Source organism: Chiloscyllium plagiosum, chromosome 30, assembly GCF_004010195.1.
Source record: "Chiloscyllium plagiosum isolate BGI_BamShark_2017 chromosome 30, ASM401019v2, whole genome shotgun sequence".
NCBI lineage: Eukaryota > Metazoa > Chordata > Chondrichthyes > Orectolobiformes > Hemiscylliidae > Chiloscyllium > Chiloscyllium plagiosum.
The window spans coordinates 24,457,831-24,475,365 of NC_057739.1; the positions used below are offsets into that span (position 1 = coordinate 24,457,831).

At 40.8% G+C, this 17,535-nt stretch overlaps 1 protein-coding gene across 5 annotated transcripts in view; it reads left to right on the plus strand.

Annotated features, from left to right (window-relative positions):
* Nucleotides 1-569: 569 nt before the first annotated feature.
* Nucleotides 570-17,535, plus strand: part of rc3h2 (ring finger and CCCH-type domains 2) — a 125,702-nt gene continuing 108,736 nt past the window's right edge. For 2 of the 5 annotated variants that reach the window (XM_043720120.1, XM_043720119.1), the window contains exon 1: nucleotides 888-1,064. The gene's annotated coding sequence lies outside the window, so the exon portion shown is untranslated. Of the gene's footprint in view, nucleotides 1,065-1,271; nucleotides 1,775-17,535 lie in introns of those variants that run through there. The other 3 variants (XM_043720115.1, XM_043720116.1, XM_043720118.1) reach the window with 3 other exon arrangements.

Genomic DNA, 17,535 nt, shown 5'->3' on the forward strand with positions numbered 1-17,535 from the left:
CCTGCTGCGTTTCTCCAGCATTTTCTGATTTTGTTTCAGATTTCCATTATCCGCAAGTTCTTTGTTTTTCACACTACATTCGTTATTTACTTCATAGCGGTTGATTGGGTGATTTGAAGGCATCCCTGCTAGATACTACAACAACTTTCATTTACTTTGTGTCTTTAATGTCCCGTGGCCCTTGGGAGGTGCAAGCAAATTGTTATTTATGGTATGCTGCCTCTTGACTTTCTAAACACACTGTGTGCGTGATTACACAACTGTACTAAGTCAACTTTGGCCTTTCTTCTCAGCGTGTCAACACAGTTCACTTAAGGTGGTCATGTCCGAATCGTTGGTGACGAAGGAAAACAAGACGGGAATGGGTGGGGAGTACATTTGCTGTCAGCTCTGGCCATGGGTAAGACCATGTGAAGTCTCTCGATCTTGTCTACCTTATCCCCTTTTCTGGCTCCACTAACCACGGCCTCCCGCGACTCCCCCCTCAAACCGTCGCCTCTGCCTCAAAAAAAACAAGGGGCTCGTTCTGGCTGGACCGCTCCACACCGCCGCATCCTTCCGCAACACGGAAAAGTAGAGCCCGGCGAAACGATGACACGCAGAGCGACTGGGGGCGGGGTGAGAGGAACAGCCCAACAATCGACGCGTTGTGGCATGCAGAAACGGCAACCGGGAAGGAAGAAGAGGGGGGGGGGGAAAGGAAAATGTTTATTTTTAACATATAAAAAAAGCCTAGGAATCGAATGATGGGGAGGATCCCGTACCTGAGAAGCCGAGTGTTTGTTGTGAGGAGAGACCGTTGCGCGGAGGGATACACGGCAGAGATGCTCCCTTCCTGTTAAGGTCTCCCTAACGGGGAGTCGCCGTGATCCGGAGCAAAATGTCGGAGCCGGAGCAGCACTGCACCGCCAACGACTCGACCTTCTATCGGCTTTTATGACCCGCGGTTAAGCCGCTGTTTACATGTATCCATTAATTGCTTCTGTGAAGTTAACTTATTAAAGTTTTTCTTTCTTCGATGGAAAGATGGATGTTACTTCTTCTTCTTAGTGCCTACAGAAAAGGTAAAGAGTTTTTTTTACTCCTTCACACCCCCCCCGCCCGAGCTTTTTACGGGGAGCAGCTGTCAAAGACAACCGAACGTACTGGCTGTAGAGCCCTTTTAGCCACGCCCACCTAAACTGCCGATTGGTGGTTGGCAGATCCTGCATCCGAAGACGCCACCGTGATTGGCCGGGAGCCCTATCAATCATTGTTGGCCGCGGTGGGGTGGGAGGAAAGCCTGTCAGGTTAGGTTGAGGAGCGAGTCCTTTTGCTGTGCTGTGACGCGAGGCTGCTTTAACCCGCTGTCATTAGTATCTCGGCACCAACGCTGCACTGAATAAATGTCACACCGGGGAGAATTTGCGGTTGAGGCGAACGACTGGGCTTGACCCGGCTCGCTTCCGCAGCCGGAGCAGCCTTCGCCGACACACGATGACAAGTGTAATCGCCATGTTTTCCCGAAGTGTCAGTGCCGAGAGACTGTGGGTGTGTTGTGCTGCCCTGACAGGAGTCTGATGGAGAAAGGGACCAGGCTTTTGGAGCGTCCACCGTAGGCATTTTTAAAAATCATCTCGGCTTCACGTTCTGTGAAATACGCCCAGTCCGATCACGCAGCTTACTTTCGACTCTCAGGGAACCAGGTGCTATAAACAGCTGCTCCCCTTATATTTTCTATAATCAGGAACGTTTTGACAGTCCCTTCTCCCCTCCGAAAAAAACACCGTTTTAGGTTTGTGGTTTACTTTAGAATTAGCACTAAAACATCACTCTCTTGTAGTTGCTATTTGTTTCCATTGAGTACATATAATTGCGCAATAAGCGCATACAAATTTGCAATCAGCATTGCCCTATCTGGCACTTTTACGGTGGTTGGACATGTGTCGTTTTTGGTTTTCTATTTATTTTTTAAATCGAGTTAGTTAGGCTCAATGACAAGTTTTACACCACAGACTTTAAAAAAAAAACACAACTACTTCACTTTTATATATCCTCTTTTGAATATTCTGGTGACCACAGATGACCTGACTCGTTGCTTCCTTGATGTCACGTCACAGCCTTCCCATGTTCAAATGTAAGAAGCATCGTTTCTGCAAGACCAGCTCTGTTAGTTTCAAGTCAACTTGATGACCAGCTTAAAGCAATCATATTTTATGCAGGTAGTCTAAACATAACTGACACCACAATGTTGCTAGTTCATGATCAGCCAAAACACCCATTTTGACTTGAAAGAAAGTATATTATTTTTCCTTCACTTTTGCTGAGTCAAAATCCTGAACTCTCTTATAAACTGCACATTAGTTGTCCTGCCAGGCCAAGAACTTCAACGGTTCAAGAAAATACCTCACCTCGCCGCCACCGTCTCCAGGGCAGTTAGGGATGAGCGATAAATGCTGGCTAAGCCAGCAACGCCCACATTCCCATGAATAAGTTTATACAAAAAGGATGTAATCATGCAATTGCTGTAGATGTCTAATCTTGGAGCTGGTCATATTAAGTAGTTTTACGTACGATACATTAAGTAGAACAAACATTATTTTTGATTTTAAAATATACAGCTTGTAGTAATAGATTTGTTTATCTGATAAATGCAAAAACCAATTAAAGTTTTTCATTGGTCTGTGTTTTTGTTCCTGTTCAAATCATAATTGTTGCTTTGTGACTAGTACGTAGTTAGATGCATTGGTATATAATTGAAAGTTGCAGATTAGCAGATTTCATATCTATCTTTTACTGTTAATGAATACTATATTTGGAAGTTTTTTTTAAATGTTCTCAGATTTGGGTATTGCTGGTAAGTTTAGTATTCCTTGTCCATCCTTTGTTACCTTGAGAAGGTGGTGGTGCAATGTCTCCTTGAACTGCTGAATATTTTTAGTGAATTGATATATCTGAGTGGCTTGCTTGGCCACTTTTGAGGCTCTTACATTTTGGGAGACCAGACTGGGCAAGATTTTCTTTTCTTAAACAAAATATTGAGCTAAGTGGGTTTCAACAAAAATCCAACCGAATGGATTGTCTAATCCTCATTTCAAGATTCTGAATTTTTTTTTCAGTCATGGGATGAGGAATGAGGGCATCACTGGCGAGGGCAACACTTATTGTTCAGTCTTCTTGACTGTTAAGAGCTAACCACATTGTTGTGGGTCTGGAGTCGCATGTAGGCCTGGTCAGGTAAGGATGGCAGGTTACTTCACTAAAGGACATTAATGAACCCGATGGGATTTTCCAATAATTGACAATGGATTCATGGTCATTAGACAGTTAATTCCAGATTTTTTTTTCTGTTGTTGAATTTAAATTCCACCATTTGCCATGGCAGAATTTGAACCCAGGTTCCAGAACATTACCTGGGTCTCTGGATTAATAATCCAGTGATAATACCAGTAGGCCACCATCTCCTCTGAATTAAAATTTTCAGACAACATTTGATGAATCTGTATTTACATTCTCCTGGTTTTTGCTCAAGCTTCTGGATTACTGGATCAGTAATATAATCACCATACTGTGCTTCGTGTGAATTTATATATCCAGTTGGTTCTAGGAAGGCAAGTAGCTATGGGGCCCTTTTGAACCTGCTCTCTTCCGATGTAAGAACATGGTTAATCTGGTTATGGTCTCAACTCTGCTTTTCTTATCATTACCCTTGACTCGCTTGTCTCAGGTTTATCTAACTCAGTGTAAACCAATTCAGGGACGGAGTCTCTCTTTTTTTCCCCCTGGGCAAGAGAATTTCACATCCTAAGAAGTTTCCAAGAGAAAATACATTTTTCCTCCTATACTTAAAAGGGAGGTGTCTTAAACTGTGTCCAGTGTTTCTAGTTTCTATACAATAGGAAACATCTTACTGGTATCCACTCAAAATCTTGTACATTTAATGAGATCATTCTTCGAAATCGAATGGATTCAGGCCCAACTTGTTCAACCTTTCTTCGTAAGATCGATCGTTGAATTCAATAACATGTTGAAGATGAAATCTAAAGTAATTATACTAAGGCAAAATAACTACTGCATTACATAGTAACTTTATTTTGATAAACAATCAGAACCATTGTAATAGAGCAAAGTTATTTTCCAACTGTAGCTGGGGACAATACAAAACATCGTTGTCATAGATTAAAAATATTGTTCAACCATTTTGTTTCTGTTAGTCACTACAATACATTTTCATTTGGGTTGTAATTTTACACTGAAAACTTAGCAAATTTTTCTTTGGTCATAACCCAGTGGGGCATTTGTGTCTATGTCAGCATGGGCCAACATGGATCCCTATGCCAGTTTTGAATAATGCCTTGAGCAGAATTTTCAGTTGCATATATTGGATGTCTTGTGGGTCCAATTATATAATTGGTTGAGAGTGTAGAGCTCTTGATTCTTTGGTAATCTGTTTAATTGAAAGTTAGCTTTTCTAATATTTGTTGGCATGCCTGCTTATGCGTTTATAGCTGACAAACTGCTTTGAATAGATGTTCACCTTAGTAAGGTGTCGTTAATAGGTCAATAAAAATTTCATAACTTTTTCCTAGAAGGTGCCCAGTTGACTTTTGAGAAGTGAAAATGTGTTAATTTCATAGTTGTTATGATGACTTCATATAGTCGATGAAATAGTTGAATAATATAGTTTAGTGAATTGTTGGTGTGCTAAAATCTTAGTCTGTGCTGAGAATTTATGCTCGTGTTCAGAATTAGTATTGTATGTTGGATGTGAGGTTATTAGAATAAATTTATTGCCCTGATTTCTGAATGTACACTATGTATTCTTAATTCTTACACAGCTTTGGAGGCTGTGAATCATTGTGATTTTATGATATTACACATCTACGTGATGAGTGTTAATGTACAATTACAAAAAAAATTTGTACCTTGGAATGTCAATGAATTTCTTTCCGGTTGGTATTTTTAATAGGTTATGACCTGATTTTTAAAAATATATAAAAGCGATCTGTGGGCATTAATATAGGCAAATTTCTTATAGTAATTCAAACATGGTACCACTAAAATATGTCACAACGTAACTGGCATTTGGGCATTATATTACAATCTCAGTACAGTAATTGCATGCAAGATTAGATAAATGTACACTGGAGATCAACTTTCAAAGAGTCAAAGTTACAATTGTACTCCATTTCAAAATATTTATAATTGGCTGTTGTAAAGAACTAATACAGTTCTAACTCTACTAAACTAGTAGAATTCTCGAGAGTTTCAGAGGCCAAAGTGGAAAGTGATAACAATGGTTCTAAACTTTTTATTCAAAACATAGATTTACAGCACCTACAAAGAATTTTCCTGTCCTTTTCTAAGATCTGAGCATAATTCATCGTGACTTTTTAATATGGTTTTTAAGATTGCCTGCCTTTTAAATAGGAGCTAGCTATTTTCGCTCCTCATTTGTCAGCAGCTAAAGCCCTTATCCACTTTTCTGTTATCTCAAGTCTTCACTTCTCAATTTTCTATCTCACTAGTTGCTTGTGTAGCACTCATTAATTCTTCCTAATTCAGCCTGATGTCCTGCACAAAGTCTCATTTGTCCATTTAAAGCACTCATTAGCCCAACTTTTCTCAATACTGAACAAAAAAGTTTTATCTTCATCTTACGAATTGACCACAGCTTCACTCCACCTTGTCTGTTTTCATGGCTTTCTTAGGCTCTTGTGGTGTCCCTAACTCTGAACCAAGTCCCACCTCTTCCAAAGGAGTGTAATGTAACGTCTTGAAAATATCTAAAAAGCAGGCAAGTCAGATTTTGAGAGGACCTCTTATGGTGCAGTGGTAGTGTCCCTAACTCTGGACTGAGAGACCTGGGTTTAAGTCTCACCTGTTCCAGAGGTGTGTGGTAACGTTTCTGAACAGGTTGATTACAAAACTAGGTTCATGGCCTTCTCGATGTGGCCCTCTGCATCTCTTCCTCTCTGTTTTATTCCAATTCCCAGGTTAGAATAGTGATCTTATTTCTGCTTTTTTAAAAACTTTCTGACTAGAAGCTCTTCGTCTTTCTACTTCTCAGTTTAGAAATCCTCAAAACCTCTCTTTGGCCATGCTTACTCTCCTTTCACTTTATAACCTTGATTCTTATAGAGTCATAGAGATGTACAGTATGGAAACAGACCCTTCGGTCCAACCTGTCCATGCTGACCAGAAATCCCAACCCAATCTAGTCCCACCTGCCAGCACCCGGCCCATATCCCTCTAAACCCTTCCTATTCATATACCCATCCAAATGCCTCTTAAATGTTGCAATTGTACCAGCCTCCACCTCTGGCAGCTCATTCCATACATGTACCACCCTCTGCATGAAAAAGTTGACCCTTAGTCTCTTTTATATCTTTTCCCCCCTCACCTTAAACCTATTCCCTCTAGTTCTGGACTCCCTGACCCTAGGGAAAATATTTTGTCTATTTATCCTATCCATGCCCCTCATTTTGTAAACCTCTATAAGGTCACCCCTCAGCCTCCGATGCTCCAGGGAAAACAGCCCCAGCCTGTTCAGCCTCTCCCTATAGCTCAGATCCTTCAACCCTGGCAACATCCTTGTAAATCTTTTCTGAACCCTTTCAAGTTTCACAACATTGTCTGTAAATTATTCTTGTTTCTTTTGCTAGGCTGTGCTATTTTAGTGGCATGAGCTTCATTTAATGCCATGATTTAGTGCCCCATGTGAACATAAAATTTATGATATCCACTTGTCGTTTAGAAATAAAGTTTGAATACAGCAGATTTTGAATAACTCATAGGTTGTTTCCCAGCACCTGTATAAATTTGTAGTAACATCTATAGGGAAGCCCTTACAATCCCAGCTAATGGTAATACAGGATAAGTCACATTCCAGAATGAAACCATGCTTGATAGATTATAAATTTACCTTTTTTTTTTAAGTTGATTACTGTGGTTGTTAGTCACTGAATGTATTTAAATGAGACTGTCAATGTTTTTAACTGAAGAATGCAAGTTTATTACACAAAACAAGCTATAAGGTGTTGGAAAGATGAAAATTTGTTTTGCCATTTATATTAACAACTATTTCCCAGCAATATCCTTTATAGGTATTGAATCCCTGTGAAGTGTCATTTCTTTATTAACACACTAATTTTCTTTGGCCTCTTTCCAGTTTTGTTGCCCTGAAGACACTTTTCTAGTTCAGATGGCTAGACTTTTGTCTATGCTGGCAGCTTGGACACTTCACAAACTAACCTGCCCTTCTAGCTTAAAGTTGTTCTGAATTGGGAACCAGATCCTTTTGCTAGGATAAAACAGAAACTTGATTCTTCAGAACTGGATTCTTCAGAACTGGACTCAAACTAAACTACTGGTGTTCTCCGATCATTTATCTTTTCTATGCGATAAACTCAATAGTCTAAAGGCTTGATCAGTTAACATCACAGGTATCTGGCTGGGCACTAACTAAGCCATGTGCTTTCTTGGAACTTAGGTATTTAGGACACTCTTCTAAATGACTTAAAATAGACAGTGATACATTTGCAGAACTGAAACCAAAACCTGTCTGCCTCAATTTTTTAAAATCAAAATTTCCAAATGTTGAAATTACACACTTTCTTTAGAACTAAACTATTCAGGTTTTCAATGTGCATAATGTAGAATTTGTTGACCTGAGTTGTTTCAAAATTAACCTTTGTTTTTTCTCTGCACCAAAGCAAAATAATACAAACCAGTGGTGATGGAATGTTGTTTTGGTCCCTGCTGAATAAGTGTCGAGAGGCAGGAAACCTGCCAACATAACACTTGAAATGTTGATCAATGTCACATTGTTTCTAGTTCTGCTATGCTTTTGGATTTTTTTTTTCACCTATTCTTCCCCCTCAAGAAATAATTTTGTACTGTGAATGTAGGACATTTAAAGGGAGCGGCTCAGTGGCTAGCACTGTTGCTTTACAGCGCCAGGGGCCCGGGTTCGAGTCCCACCTCAGGCGACTGTCTGTGTGGAGTTTGCACATTCTCCCGTGTCTGCGTGGGTTTTCTCTGAGTGCTCCGGTTTCCTCCTGCAATCCAAAGATGTGCAGTTTAGGTGAATTGCCTGTGCTAAATTGCCCATAGTGTTAGGTGCGTTAGTCAGGAGTAAATGTAGGGTAGGGAATGGGCTGAAAATGTGTTGCTGGAAAAGCGCAGCAGGTCAGGCAGCATCCAAGGAGCAGGAGAATCGACATTTCGGGCATGAGCCCTTCTTCAGGAATGAGAAGTGTGTGCCAAGTGGGCTAAGGTAAAAGGTAGGGAGGAGGGACTTGGGGGAAGGGGTGTTGGAAATGCGATAGGTGGAAGGAGGTTAAGATGAGGGTGATAGGCCGGAGTGGGGGTGGGGACGGAGAGGTCAGGAAGAAGATTGCAGGTTAGGAAGGTGGTGCTGAGTTCGAGGGTTGGGACTGAGACAAGATGGGGGGAGGGGAAATGAGGAAACTGGAGAAATCTGAGTTCATCCCTTGTGGTTGGGGTTCCTAGGCGGAAGATGAGGCTGCTCCAATTTTTTCTTTGAAATATTTATATACAGTTAGCTATCTTGATTCTGTTGTGATAGTTTGGAAATGTCCAAAGTGTTTCACATACACTGGAAAACTTAAATAGGATCACAGGATTATACAAGTTAAAGCTAGGTGATTTTGTTTTCTGTAGATGTCTATAATTATTTTGTGTATTCCCAAAGTTGACTGATATTTCTCAATTAGTAATGAGAATAACCAGATATGACTCCTGCAGATATTCCACTCCAGTCCTAACCAGACCAATCATGAAAACCAAACTTTGTCTTTAATTGGCAGCTAGCATGTTTTGGGGTTGATAAGTTGCAGCAAATGAAAGCTTGCAACAAGCTGCTTGTCAATCAGGTTTTGTAAAAGTAAATATGGAAAATAGTAATGACAGTTAAATTCTTTTGTAGTGTATCTTACCTGCCTCCATTTGTGCTTACTGAACTACATTGACCCTCAGTTGAGCGATATCTTGATTTTGACATTTTTATCCTTGTTGTAAAATTGCTCTCCAGCCTTATCCTGTTTCTCCCTTTATCACCTTCATATGATGTAGGAGCAGAAATAGACCATTCAGCCAAGTTTGCTCAACCATTCAATGAGACATGGCTATTGCGATAATACCCAACATCACTTTCCTGCCTTTTTCTTTTAACCCTGATTTAACTATCTGTCTGTCTTAGCCTTGAATATGCATAACAACAACACAAGAATTTCTCAGATTCGCTACCTTTTGAGAGAAATTGCTCCTTATCTCTGTCCTAACTGGGTGAATTTTCACTCTGAGTTTATGCTCCCTGGTCCTAGCCTCTCCCATAATGGTAACCAACCTCTGGGCATATAACCTATCAAGGCTGCTAAGAATCTTTGTTTCAAAAAGATCTCCTCTCATTCATCTAATCTCCCAATGAGTTCAATCCCAACCTACTGAACCTGTCATCATAAAATCTCTCCATACCTGGGATCAATCTTTGCACCTTTTGGGGACTGACTCAAAAAAGGGACCAAAACTTTTTTCACTCTCCTAGGTGATCTCTACATAGGACCTCATATAGTTTTAGCAATGCTTTCCTTTGGATATAGGCGAGCATTCCATTTGTGTTTCCTACAGCTGCTGAACATGTATGCGAGTGTTTTAAGATTTATGCAAGAGGGCCTCCCTTCTGCTTCAGTTTTGAGTCCAACCATTTCAGTAATAATCAGCTGTTCTTTTCTTCCTGCTTGGAACATAACCTCATTTTTCTACATTTATATTCCATCTACCAAGTTTTGCCTGCTTACTTAACCCATCTGTATGCCTCTGCAGACTCATTATTTCTTCCGCACGACTTGCCTTCCCATTTTTGTTGTCCTCCACAAATGTGGCAAGAGTACGTTCACTGTTCTTATCCAAGTCATTGATTATAAATAATTGTGGCCCCAGCACTGATCCTTGTGGCACACTGCTAGTTACAGGTTGCTATCCTGAAAATTTCCCCTGTACTCCAAGTCTGACTTCTATTACTTAGCCAATCCCTTATGCTAATGCACTACCCTCAATTCCATAGAGTCTTAAGTAGCCTTTTGCCGCACCTTTTGGAAATCCAAGTAAATTACATCTACTGGTTCCATTTTATTTATCCTGCTTGTTACCTCTTCAAAGAATTAAATAAATTTACCATGCACGATTCCTTCTTCATGAAACCCTGCTGACTCTGCTTGATTAAATTTGTTGCATGGTTTCCCCTTTGTGAAAACATGCTGACTCTGCTCATTTTTGTCTTTTCAAGATTTGAAGGATTTTTGAAAGATTACTACCAGTGTATCTACTTCCTTCAATATTATTTCCTTTTAATATCCTGTGATGCAACCTACCAGATCCAGGGGACTTAGCTATCTTTATTTGCATTACTGTCCCTAGTAAACTTTCTCTGTGACAAGTTGTTGAATTACACACATGGCCACTCCCCAATGTCCCCTTGATTATTTAGTACCTCTGGAATACTATTTACTTAGAAGACTGCAAAGTATTTATTCAACTCCCCTGTCATTTTCTAGTTCCCCATTATAATTTCGTCAGAATGGCTTTTTAAGAGGCCTGCATTTTTATTTGGCCACTTTCTTCCTTTTTATATATTTAATGATGCTCTCATTGTCTTTTTTTTAAAACTAGTTTGCCCTCAATTTGCTTTTTCCCTTTTTTGGTGTTTTTTACAAACCAATGAGAAAAATAATAACTTTCCCAATCCCATGTCTTACCACCAATTTTGGCACATGGAATTTTTATTTCATTCATTTTATGCTATCCTTAACTTTTTTGGTTAACTATGGTCAGTTTGCCACCTTCCTATATAAAATCTTTTATCTTCACTGGGATATGCCTTTGTTGTTAGTCATGGGCTACTGCTCTGTTAGCTACTGTTAAGATGGCTCTGGACCATTCCTACCAGTATTGCCTTTCCCTACTTATTTCTTCCTTCTAACCATATGGATTCTATATAATTTAATCCAGTTCATGGTGTCATACGTAAGTTTGGCAAGGACTGATTGGAATGAAGGGTCTGTTTCTGTGCTGCATGACTCTGACTATTATTTCTAATTGTACCAACAAATCTACCACACTGCCATTTCCTCCCAGTCCGTACATTAATTCTCCCTTCTTAGCTATATTTTCCCCCATTGATCCTATTTGCTGTTTGTTTTTGAAAATGTTTGTGCACTCTCTGTCCCTTTCTATCATGCATGCTTGTTATCATTACTTAAACAGCTGTGATGCTGCAATATATTTTTGCTTTATAATTTGCTATTTATGTCTTCGGAATCCCCCTTTTTCCAAATTTAGTTTAAAATCCCCTCAACGGCCTCAGATATTTGGTTCAACAGGACATTGATCCCAGCACAGTTCAAATGTAAAACTGGAACATTTCCCTTCAGTATGACATGAACAGAAATCTATTCCTCCAGCATAAATCTTTCAGCCACATATTTAACTCCACATATTTAACTGATTTTATTTACCGCATGCCACTTTGCCTGTTGGTCAGTTAGTAATGAGATTATTACCGTGAAGAGAACTGCCATCGGTACCATTGTGGACAATGGCAACCAGATCCCTCCCCTATCATTCAAAGTTTCTCTCTAGCCCTGAGGGGATGTTGTTAACTTTGGCACCAGACGGACAACACCATGGTTCGAAGCTATCAATGTTCCTTAACCCCTTCCAATACAATCCTACTGAAAAGCTTTTAAGAAAAATAAACGCAAATGACATAAATATAAACTCAAGATCTTGCTTTTACTTTAAAGCTAAAAATATGTTTTTCCTGCCCTCTCACATTGTGTTTTATGATGTCATTCCCCTCTGCAGATAAGTCTCTCGATTCGTGCCTTTGAACCTATCCTGCTCAACTCTCCCTTTTTGAAGACTTTACTTTGTTGCAGTAAACCTCACTTAAAGCACTCTTTCTCCCTCCATACCAAATTCACAGATATACTCACTCAGTCTCTGTCTCACTTGGGCAAAGTCTTCAACACACTAACCATGTTTCTTTCTGACTGTTTGCTTTGAATTCAATCCATATTCCTTACTTCCTTGCCTTTTTATATAAGTAACTAAATATAAATAAAATCAGGGTGAGAAGAAATTCAGATCTGGCAGCATATATGAAGGGAAACAGCTAATGTTTTGAGTTCAGCACAACTTCATGTACTTTCAGTTTTAACTTCACATTTTCATAATATGACAGTTGAAAATATTTGGAGTACAATCACAATGATTCGGCAAGTGCAACAGGCATTTTGTGCACTAAGGCCACTTAAAACATAACTAAACAGAAATTGGATGAGAACAATCAAGTGGTTGTTTTTGACCGGCACAGGCTCAGTGGAATGAAAGGCCTTTTTTCTATCCTGTAAACCTCTAACTCTATGACTCTGACCCTATTTTTCAGTGATGACTGAGGAAGAATGCTGACCAGAAGTTGGAAATGATTAGTATAACAACAATTTATTTTTAAAGATGCATTATAAATGTCATAGAGTCATGAAGTTGTACAGCACGGAAATAGATTCTTTGGTCCAACTTGTCCATACTGACCAGATCTCCTAAATTAATGTGGCCCATATCTCTTCAATGTGTTTTAAATGTTGAAATTGTACCTGTCTGTACTTCCTCTGGCAGCTCATTCCATTCACACACCACCCTCTGCATGAAAAAGTTGCCCCTTAGGTCCCTTTCAAATGGTTCCCCTCTCACCTTAAATTTATGCCCTCTAGTTTTAGACTCTCTACCCTGGGAAGAAGATCTTGCCTATTCACCTAGGACAATTATTTCATGTTAAGGATTTCAAAGATCTTCAGAGGTGTATTAGAAAGCATAATTATTCACAGCCATGTGAGGGCAAATGTCCAAACACTTAGTTGGAGGTAGGCGCTTAAAACACTTTAAAGGAAGAAAGAGTTGGCAAAGATATGGCTGGGAATTCAGAACTTAGAGAGCCTTGACAGCTTTTCTTTATTATTTCAGGACCTGTTGCTCGTTCATAATCGCCCTTGAGCCAAGTAGTGTTCAGAGGGCATTTAAGCATCATCTATGTTGCTGTGGATCTTGGAGTCATGTGTAGGCCAGACCCAGTAAAAATGGTAGATTTCCTATCCTAAAAAGCATTAGTGAACTAGCTGACAGCATAACCACCAGCGGTGGAAGCAGTTAAAATCAGGGATACTCGAGGAAAGAATTAAAGTAGAGCAGATATCTTGGATGTGTTTTGAGTTAGAGTTGCAGAGTTGGGAAAGGTCAAGGTCAATGAATACCATTTTACAAATAATCTTTGAATCTACTCAGGCAACCTGAGAGAGCGTCTCATTTGAAAGTTGGGACTTTGTTTATTGTGTGAACCCACATCTTTTCTGTCTGTTAAATGAGTGCTACAAAATGATCTAAACTGATGTTTTGTTTATTAGCTGTGTAGGGAGAGCAGGAGTTTTGGTTCGTGGTTGTGAGGTGATTTTCTGTTGGGGTAATTTGTGTTGGAATTATTTCAAGTGATTATTCGAGTTCGGATTCTTTGGGGTTACTTGGGATTATGTTAATGATTTTAAACTTTTTTAGTTCCTCAATATTCCTGGTAACTAGTTTGAACAGAAAATGGATGAGCATTTTGTAATAATTGCATTAGTATTGAGGTCACAGATTGCTGTATTTATAAACAGGTAAAGCCATACTATTATTAGATAAATGCCACTTTCGCATTACATATTTCCCGCTCCTTTTTGCTCTGTCTGCGTGATGAATTGCTTACCAATTTTTATACAATTTGTAGACTTCACCATTATGACATTATTGCTTTAAAAGACTACTCCATGCTTGGTAGCAGAAAAGCATGTCTTCTCCAAAACTGAACAAATGTCGATTCTTTGTATTTATTTGTTGCATGAGTATATTTTCTGATAAGTGTATTGAATAGCTGGATCATTTTTTTTAATGAGATATTCACTCTGTTTAGACATCTCTATGATTCTTTCTGGTTGGAGTTATATTGAGTAGTTTGGGTCTGTCTTTATTGTAAACAGATAATGTCATTTTATGAATCATAAATGTGGAACCCTGCAGTAATCAACTAGAAACTGTATAATTGCTGTTGCTGCAGGTGAGAGAAGGGATTGCACCATCAGCCTTTTGCCAGTTTTGAAATTGGATGAGCAAAATAGCGATATAACTTAAGACAGTCAGCTTGTAGATCTTGATAACAAAGACTGTAAATGTTAAAGTACAACTAAAATGAATGATACAACATTATAATAATCTGAATCTTCCAGGAAGCAGCAGTTGCCTTTGGATTGCTATTCTACTCCTTTTCTCTGCATCTATTTTTCTACATTCTGAAGCTACACATTTTGGCTGGGCTCTCTGATGCTGGCTACTTAAGATGATACAGGGTTGCAGGGATAGAATAGGGTTGGGTCTGGATGGGTGCTGTTCAGAGGGACGGTGTGAACGGGCCCGAATGGCCTATAAGACCATAAGACATAGGACTGGAAGTAAGGCCATTTAATCATGGCTGATGGGCATTTCAAATCCACTTACCCGCACTCTAATCAGAGCCCTTTAATTCCTTGCGAGATCAAGAATTCATCAATCTCTGCCTTGAAGACCTTTTTAATGGCCCGGCCTCCACTGTGCTCTGTGACAATGAATTCCTCAGGACCCGTCACACTGTGGCTGAAGAAATGTCTCCTCATTTCTGTTCTAAATTGACCCCCTCTAATTCTAAGTCTATGCCCACGGGTGCTAGTCTCCCTGCATAATGGAAACAATTTCCCAGTGTCCACCCTTTCTAAGCCTTGCATTATCTTGTAAGTTTCTGTTAGATCTCCCCTCTACCTTCTAAACTCTAATGAATACAATCCCAGGATCCTCAGTTGTTCATCATATGTTAGGCCTACCATTCCAGGGATCATCCATGTGAATCTCTGCTGGACACGCTCCAGTGCCATTATGTCCTTCCTTAGTTGTGGGGCCCAAAATTGGACACACTATTATAAATGGGGTCTAAACAGAGCTTTATAAAGGTTTATAGTTCAGGTTGAGGTTTAGGGTGTAGGTTTGCTCGCTGAGTTGTCGGTTTGATATCCAGACGTTTCATTACCTGGCTAGGTAACAGCGACCTCCAAGTGAAGCAGAGCTGTTGTCTCCTGTTTTCTATTTATATGTTTGTCCTGGATGGGGTTCCTGGGGTTTGTGGTGATGTCATTTCCTGTTTGTTTTCTGAGGGGTTGATAGATGGTATCTAGATCTATGTGTTTGTTTATGGCGTTGTGATTGGAATGCCAGGCCTCCAGGAATTCTCTGGCATGTCTTTGCATAGCCTGTCCAAGGATAGATGTGTTGTCCCAGTCGAAATGGTGATTTCTTTTCATCCGTGTGTAGGGCTACGAGGGAGAGAGGGTTGTGTCTTTTTGTGGCTAGCTGGTGTTCGTGTATCCTGGTGGCTAACTTTCTTCCTATTTGTCCTACGTAGTGTTTGTGGCAGTCCTTGCATGGAATTTTGTAGATGACGTTGGTTTTGTCCATGTGTTGTACTGGATCTTTTAAGTTTTAGTTTTGGTGTCGGTGGGTTTATGTGCTACTAGGATTCCGAGGGGTCTTAGTAGTCTGGCTGTCATTTCTGAGACTTCTTTGATGTATGGTAAGGTGGTTAGGGTTTCTGGCTGTGTTAGGTCTGCTTGTCGTGGTTTGTTCCTGAGGAATCTGCGGACTGTATTTTTTTGAGTATCCGTTCTTCTTGAATACGTAGTATAGGTGGTTCTCCTCTGTTTTCCGAAGTTCATCTGTGCTGCAGTGTGTGGTGGCTCGTTGGAATAGTGTTCTGATACAGCTTCATTTGTGTGTATGTGTTGGGATGATTGCTGGTGTAGTTAAGTATTTGGTCAGAGCTTCGCTTCACTTGGAGGTTGCCACTGATGTTACCTAGCCAGGTAATGAAACGTCTGGATATCAAAACTATAGCTCAGCGAGCAAACCTACAGCCTAGAGTTTTATAAAGTCTCAGAAGCACATCATTCCTTTTATATTCCAACCCTCTTGTGATAAATGACAACATTACATTTGCTTTCTTAATCATGGACTCAACCTGAAAGTCAACCTTTAGAGAATCCTGGACTAGCCTCCCAGATCCCTTTGTACTTTGGCTTAATGTAAATGTTCTCACCGTTTAGGAAATAGTCCATGCCTATATTCTTTTTTTCCAAAGTGCAAGACTTCGCATTTGCTATCGTTGAATTTCATCAGCTATTTCCTGGACCACTCTCCTAGATTGTCTAAATCTTTCTGCAGCCTCCTCACCACTACCTGCCTGTCCACCTAACTTCATATCATTGGTGAACTTCATCGAATCCCTTCATCCAGATCATTAGTATATAATGTGAATAGCTGCGGCCCCAACCTGAATCCTGCGGGACACCACTTGTCACTAGCTGCCATTCTGAAACAGAACCTTTTATCCCAACTCTCTGCCTTCTGTCAGGCAGCCAATCCTCAATCCATGCCAGTAGCTCACCTCAAACACTATGGTTCCTCACTTTACACGGCACCCTCCCAGGAGGCACCTTATCAAAGGCATTTTGGAAGTCTAGATCGATAACATTCACTGGGTTTCCCTGGTCTAACCTACTTGTTTAACAATGTGTTCCTGGAAAAGCGCAGCAGGTCAGGCAGCATCAAAGGAACAGGAGAATCGACGTTTCGGGCATAAGCCCTTCAGGAATGAGGAGGGTGTGCCAAGCAGGCTAAGATAAAAGGTAGGGAGGAGGGACTTGGGGGAGGGGCGCTGGGAATAAGATAGGTGGGAGGTGGTTAAGGTGAGGGTGATAGGCCGGAGCGGGGGTAGGGGCGGAGAGGTCGGGAAGAAGATTGCAGATCAAGAAGGCGGTGCTGAATCTGAGGGTCGGGACTGAGATAAGGTGGGGGGAGGGGAAATGAGAAAGCTGGAGAAATCTGAGTTCATCCCTTGTGGTTGGAGGGTTCCTAGGTGGAAGATGAGGCGCTCTTCCTCCAGGCGTCGTGTTGCCATGGTCTGGCGATGGAGGAGGCCAAGGACCTGCATGTCCTTGGCCGCCTCCATCGCCAGACCAATACTTTAACTCCCCCGCCAAGGACTTACAGGTCCTTGGCCTCCTCCATCGCCAGACCATGGCAACACGACGCCTGGAGGAAGAGCGCCTCATCTTCTGCCTAGGAACCCACCAACCACAATGCAGATTTCTCCAGCTTTCTCATTCCCCTGCCCCCCGCACCTTTTCTCAGTCCCGACCCTCCATATCAGCACCGCCTTCTTGACCCGCAATCATCTTCCCGACCTCTCCACCCCCACCCCCTCTCCGGCCTATCACCCTCACCTTAACTTCCTTCCACCTATCACATTCCCAAAGCCCCTCCCCCAAGTCCCTCCTCCCTACCTTTTATCTTAGCCTGCTTGGCACACCTTCCTCACTCCTGAAGAAGGGCTTATGCCCGAAACGTCGATTCTCCTGCTCCTTG